The sequence below is a fragment of the Pieris rapae genome, chromosome 11 (assembly GCF_905147795.1).
Source record: "Pieris rapae chromosome 11, ilPieRapa1.1, whole genome shotgun sequence".
NCBI lineage: Eukaryota > Metazoa > Arthropoda > Insecta > Lepidoptera > Pieridae > Pieris > Pieris rapae.
The window spans coordinates 690,520-698,248 of record NC_059519.1 but is presented as its reverse complement, the minus strand read 5'-3'; the positions used below and the strand labels follow the sequence as shown (position 1 = coordinate 698,248).

Below are 7,729 nucleotides of genomic sequence, written 5' to 3'. Positions count from 1 at the left end.
TTTATAACTCCTGACAATAGTGGCTCGCCGAGTTCTCGTTCGTTATTCATCGTCTCGACGAACAATTTTTTTGTTTTGTGGAAAATCACGGGGATAAATCGAAAGAGTGGGCGTGTACGAGTCACCATTAAATATTTCTCTCATGTGTCAATATATATAATTTTTTGACTATCAGAAGGATATTTTACTAACACATTAATCCAAGCACCCGAATGGCAAATAAGCTGGTCAATATCCCGTCTCGTCAAAGTGCCCATAGACATCAAGCGATGTCAGCCCTCAAAAGCCTTCTAACAATATATAAATACCATAACCGTTAACACGTTTCTGAATCATACCCTTCTAGTTAATATTTTACACAGGCAATTTAACAAGCTGGCAAGTTAAATTATATAAATATAGCAAATTAAATTTAACATGCTTTTATTTACAAATTAATTCCTTATATTCCAATCCGGAATTGCAACATAATATGTATTTTTCAATATAGGTAATCCTAATTATTTAAAAGAATTTGTAATTGGTCATTTTTAACAATTTATTCAAATATTTTAATATTAAAAACCAGTTCATTTCAAATAATTAAAAAAAGACAACCTTGTTCCTTCGAGCCGGATTTGAACCAGCGACCTATGGATAACAGTGTTTGCCTCTACAGTCCACCGCTCTACCAACTGAGCTATCGAAGGTATATGAGGTAGATCGAAATTATCGTAACAAATACATTATATTATGTATGTTAATATACAATAATTGTAGGTTGGAATTAAAACAAAAGCTAAATTAGTATATTATTAAAATACATAATTATAATACACAATAAAAGGCAACCGTTGAAAAGCGATATCGGAGAACGCTTCTTACCTTAGGAATTTCGCATTGTGCTCTTTCTACTTCATTGAGGTGACTTTTGACCCGACCTCCCCATGTATAATGTGTACAACTCCCTTAGTACTTTCTTCGCTCAACGATTTTTCTCGCTCTTTCCACGCCCTTTCATCTTTAACCACTTTCTTAAAAATAAAACCCTTCAACCTCCACTCTCGATTCTAAACTTAATACATTCACTTATCTTAAAGCGTCTACATATTGATGGCCGTAAAATCAGTTGCAATACCTGGTAATGGTGGTGGGGGTGAAATCAGCTCTTAGTTCGTATTGGCAATAGCAGTAGAGTTTTTTTAATATAAAAGTCTTTAAGTAAAAAAAAAGTAAAGTTAATTCTTAATGTTAAGTATGTAGTACGAGGCAGCCAACATTCCGTCAAAAGAAAGATGTCCCCCAAACTCCTGGTTGGCTGGCCGCAAGAATGAAATGACTTTAAGCATATTACAGCTTAGAAAATAAAAATAAATCAGTGGCGCTACAATCTTTTTAGGTCTGAGCCTCAGATTTCCGTATCTCTTTCATGGTTACTCAATCTAATAGGCAAGTAGGTGATCAGCCTCCTGTACCCGAGGCTAGCCGATTTCCTCACAATGTTTTCCTTCAATGTTCGAGTGAATATTAAATGTTTATAGAAAAAAAGAAAGTCCTTTGATTCACAGGGGATCAAAACTACGATCTCAGGGGTTAGGTCGCGCTGAAGCAATTTGGCCGACACTGCTGTAATAACACTTTTACTCCTAATTTTGTGAGTTTAGGTAGTCGCAGATGTATTTTGGTGATGAAAGATGATGATTTAGTGGCGCATCAAAGCCCAATTGTGTAGTATTAATTTTCTCATAGCGGTTTTCTTAAATGTTTTTTCTTTTACTTTACTTTTTGTAAGTGTGCTAGTGAATTTTACTAATTAGTGAGGATACAGTTTCAGTTTCAATTTCAGTTTCAGTGCTAGAGAGCCTATGGACGTTGGATATACTGAAACATCAAAATTAACATAACGAAAATTTACAAACCGAAATGTCACACTGAACATTGGGGAAATTGCTTCAAATACATTTGCGTAATCATCACCAAATGAACCAATAAACTTGGCAAACAAGTTAATCTCGAAAAAGTAATGTCGTGTGAAAATGAAAGGAGGCAATTGGATTGGCATTTAGTTTAGCGTATTTATTGTGATTGATCTTTTAAAAATGTAGACCTTGCGTACACAGTTCGCTGTTAATTTGGTAAATGTGATACATAGATAATGGCAGTGCGCTTGCCTGTCCTGAATTCGACTCTAGGAAATAAATGTTTGAGTTTTAATGCTAACTTTCATATATAAATACGTAGTTTCTCGCAATCAAGTTAGGATTAGGAAGGAAGAAGGAAGGTTATAGGAAGTCGTCAAATCTAATCAAAATAATTTATTTATTTAGGTAACACAATGTCAAGGCAACTCTCTATAAACACTATTATTATTATTATAAACACTCTTTTTCATCGCAAACTTTTTTGTTTTTACAAAATGTTTATAAGGAGCTGTCTGATGAAATCTTTAAATAAAATTAATAACAATAAAATACATTAAAAACGAAGATTTGACCTGTTTCAGCAGGAGACATGGTGAGATTTTGGGTTTTCAGGACTACATTCTCGTGGGAACAACATGCAAATAGTTCTCTAAGTAAAAATAAGTCTGATCAACGATACTTCACTTTTGGAGAATGATACTGAAAGGCCAAGCCGGTTTTCTACCCTATAAAGCAACACAAAAAGCAACTAATACGTAGAAAATCGATCCTGGGCAGCGATGAGGATAATTATGTGGCTTTGATGTTCACCGGCCTTGTGGAATGTGGGGACCAGCTGAGACGCGCCGAAGCGTGGTTTCCCTGCCACCCGATCAGTGGAGCAAACTGCGAACTTGACCTTAATTAACGATTTCAATGACCTATATTTAAGCTTTGACAATTCAGGCTGTAATTGATAGGTATTTTTTATTAATTATCATGGAATTGATACACAGAGAGACACAGAGTGTCTGATTACAAATTTATCGCGCAGTACACTGATATATTGGTACGGTATCGGTTAGAAAAATAAAGTATTTTTTTTAACGTGACACGATTACGACACTTAGGTAAACAACATACACGAAGAGAACAAAAAAATATAAGAACTAAACGAAAATCGATTTCAAAGTTTGAGCAAGTAATCTATAGTCCTAGCTCGTCTATCAGAATACTGTATCTGAATATCGGTGAGTTTTGGCTAAAACGCGTTCGTTCTAAAGACGGGATAAATGTGATGATGGGATGTCTGGTGTATCGAGAGAAACACGTCTAACTATAACTAACGTCTACTAAATGTCGTCTCCGATATTATCGACAAATTATATGTGAGTTCATAGAAGCGATATTGTGTATATTAAGTATTAAATATTGTATACTTTATTATTTTTTATATATATAATCGCATATAATCGCAGTGGCTAAGTACTGTATGAATAATCATAATTTCTTATTTGAGAAAATTCTATGAAATCGTTGTGAATATTAGCATGCATAAAATAAAAAGCTCAATAACATTATAAAACGAGTTGTTTAGGAGGATAAAAGTTTAACATAAACAAGTGAATTTAAAACAATCTTAATATGTAATCTAGCCTCATAAACCTGTCGGCAGATGTTTGTGGTATGAAATTGTTCAGAAATTGGCGGATCGCGTGTATTTTCACTATGTAATCTTGTGGCCTTTGCCCCGGCTATGCCATTGGCAATGGCATGATTGACAGTAATGAGCGACTTGAAAGTAATATTTTGGTTACGATAATCAACGATAATTCCAACGATAAATTATAACGTAATTCCTCAAAAGTGACAGGACATCGTTTGGTTTTTGTAATAAAATAATTTTCACCTACTTGTCCTCAAAGTGCAATAAGCCAGCAAATGTGAGTTTGTGAAGACAAAAACATTTTTTTGCTATTACAGTTAAAGGACGTAACCTGTTTTTACGCGACTTGGAACTAATAAACTGTGCGGTTCTTAAGACAGTATTTGCTGCGGACCACCACTATGTGGAATCTGCTGCCCATTTAAGTATTGCCGAACCAATTCGACTTACGCCCAATAACCTATCTTCATTCATTTTTAAATAGGAGATCGATCGACAGTCACGTTCTTATCAAATTGTGGATTAATTATTGGGTTCGGGCGTTAGGGTCCTTCAAGAAAAGAGCGTACAAATTCTTAAAATGTCGCGGCCCTCTGGCGTTGAGAGTGTACATGTTACTTAACATCAAAAGAGTCTCCTCCCGTTCGTACCCTGTAATATATATAAACAAAATTACGAGAAAAACCAGAAATGGGGCATGGGACACACATTTCTACATGTTTTGCTAATACCATCTTGTGTTTTCTAGTCTAAATAATAATATCGCATTTAATGATTATAAAATCCTGACCTACGGGCGTGATATCTTAGAATTAAGGACATATTCATATATCTTCAATACAAGTTTCATATCAGGAAAACATAGTTGTCCTTTGTTATCTAACTGGTTAGCCATAGGTTCATTTTCCTTGAATAAACAATTACAGGAAGTATTCAGGGATTTGATGTCAATATTTTTTTTTTAGTAAAAATACTTGTTTGTTAGTAAAAGTCTGAGATGACTTTTTCCGTACACATTTATTTATTGAAGTTCACCATATCATATAATACACTACAAGTATATGTTATAAGCTATCTCTTCTAAAATACATGACAATTATGGGAACATAAGTTACTAGTAAAACAGCAGATTAGACAACAAATAGATACGTATCTAACTATGTTGTTTTTTTAATTGATCATCCCACTACCGAATATCTCAAACTCTGGATACGTTGTGTCTATTCTGTTTTACTCTCGAAGTATTCGAATGAGAAGTTTTTTTATATATAATTTGTTAATGTGTGTAATCTGTTTTGGCTTTGTGTATTGTTTTAGTATTTTGTATAATAATATGTATTAAGTAAGCTGTTAGATTACTTACAATTAAATAAATAAGTTCCTGAAATTCTAGGTTGGTTTTTGACTCTGCTTCTTTAAAACTGTAAGAAGTTACTGTTCTGTAAGTATTAAATAATTTTAAAAAGAACGTAAATCTTCTTTCTTTTCTTTACAATGAATCTTATATAAAGCCTATATAAAATGTTAAATGCTGCGATCTGGGTATATTTATTTGGCCTTTAAAGGGCAAGAATTAACTAATAATATACGGACCTTTATTCCAGTCACGAAGATATGAGTAGCAACTGTCCGGAACGTTTTTAATTCGCATATAAATGGGTACGGCACTGCAACGGGGATATTTGAATAACAAAGTGGGGAACCATTTTGGTTTTAATATCGAGTCGGATTGACGAAAATATGTCACATTTACACACACTTTATTTGATTTTTATACATGTGTCTTTACTAAGTCATGGGACATTACGATCTAGCATAACTGAAGACTAATTGTAATTTTAGTTTTACCTAACTTACTGAAAAAAGATATTTAAATATCCTTTTCAGTAAGTTAGGTAAAACGTATAAGATAGTGTCTAATAACACTACTTACAGTCTCAATTAAGAGGAAGACACTCTGTTGCTTTGTACTATTTTTCACTCACTGTTTAGATCTTAATACTAAAACGAAACTAATTCATTAGTTCAAATGATTTGTCAAGGACAGACATCAGACATTACTGGATTAAAATGTTCCTGAAATTTTATGAAACGTAAAAATAAAAAAAAAACAAATAATTATCAGCAATAAATGGATTTTATATGGCCTAGTGGCTTAAGAGAACTCTCATCTCCGAGGTCTTAGGTTCGAACCCCTCTGTGCCCCCATGGTCTATGTGCGCATTTAACATTCGCTTGAACAGTGAAGAAGAAAAAACGTAAGGAGACCGGCTAGCCTTAGATCCAAACAGTCGAAGGTGTGTGTCAGGCATAAGAGACAAATATTATACTAGTTAGCCCATTAGAATGACAAATGATCATGAACCAGATACAGGAATCAGAGTCCCAGGCCTAAAAAGGTTGTAGCGCCAGTAATTTATTTTTAATTGCTTAATACGCCTGTAAGTAAAAGTATTTAACCGTTGCTATATAAAGAAATTTATGTAGATCGTATAGTTGTGTGTAAACTGACACAAGCGCCATTGTCCTCCGGAAGGTTCGAGTGACTCTTAATGGTTCTATAGTCTTTGATATTTGACAGAAGGCTATTGTAGTCTAGCTAAAGACATTGTTTATTGAGGTAAAATGTCAAACATTGGTTTTATGTTCGACATCTATTAATATGTAATCATGTAATGCGTTTTCACTTCTCAGTATAAGCAAGGCTGACTTATTTAGCGGTTTAGACGGCAGTAAAATGGCCATAGAAATTTTCAAGAAGAAATAACTACCATTCAAAGATTTTCTATTTAGTCAGTTCAGTTGTTAGGACTCAATCAAATTATAACATCTCAAAACTCCGGTGAGAACTGGAAATGAAAATGAAAATTTTATTGTTTTTGTGTTGCATTTGTAATAATAAAATTTGGTCGTTTTGAGGGGTTTGTAAATATATTAAACAAAGCCACACTATTCGAAAATTAGTAGCACGTACATTGCAATTCGGTTTCTACAGCTGTTTCAATTTAATATTGGCGTAGGCATCGGTCATCAACACAAATGAATCACATTTCTGTTGTTTATTTTTAAAGTGTTGAATTACGTAAATTGTATTCTTTACCGCAAAAACCTTGTCATGCTGTAAATGTTAATTAAGTGTTACAGTTGACAGTCAAAGGGCACTCTTGATTAATAGATTTCGTTTAATTTATTTGTTTATTTTAATTATAACAATAATTTAACTATGTTTTGCGTATTACATTTACGCCATAAACACAAAAACTTTGATGGCTTTGACCTTGGTTTGGTCTTTAATTTGGAAATTACAAAACACTTTTGCGAGTTGACAAATAACAGTGGATACCAGAGTTCTGGTCTGAACTGTTATTATTTTCGTATTGGCCACTTTCTATACAAAATCTAAACGGCAATATCGTTTAGAATAAACGTAATCGTGTATTCTTTAAAAGAAGTCGTGTGATTTCAAATAATAACATAAGGTACTTTTTCTAGACTTGCTGGCGGATTTCTATCTGTCTTAATCGGTCTGTAATATATTGTCATCATAAATGGCTTGATTACATGATTCATTGGAATCGTGATGTCTTGATCATTAATTGAGAGTATGGGGCTTAAGCATAGATAAACATACAATATAGGTATACCTATAACATATTTATGTTTTAAAACGCAATTTAGTAGTATTATACGATACAATGAGTAACGCAGGTCCTACCAGACAGCTGCCGATTTGACTAACAATAATATTTATAAACTATAATAAAATTAAATGAAAAAGTTAATATTTTAGAATTATTACTTTTGTAATAAAGCTTTTCTGTGTCAGATATATGTATTTACGAGTCTTTGAAAATATCCACTGAATGCATAATGAAAAATGATCAAAATTCAAGGGTAAATTCATATCGTACGAGAAGGACACGACACATCAATGATTCATGAAGTAAAAAAGTGTATGAAATCTTTAATACATATTTTAAGCCTACCTATAAAACATATAACTACGTTCACGGATTGGTTAACGACAATTTAATAACTATAATAAATGTTATAGCTGTGTTTACCCATATTTTTTTACCTACAAGTTTTATGGTTTTTACAAAGAAAATTAAAGGTGATAAGGTAAGGCAGTATTAGTTCAACTTATGTTAAAAGATGTACAGAAAAATCAGTATTATTTAAA

At 33.0% G+C, this 7,729-nt stretch overlaps 1 non-coding gene across 1 annotated transcript; it reads right to left on the bottom strand.

Moving 5' to 3' along the window:
- Window positions 1-602: 602 nt before the first annotated feature.
- On the bottom strand, window positions 603-689 carry Trnay-gua. The gene is given in 2 exon segments: window positions 603-638; window positions 653-689. It is a non-coding gene; the product is annotated as a tRNA-Tyr (tRNA).
- Between the last annotated feature and the right edge of the window lie 7,040 nt (window positions 690-7,729).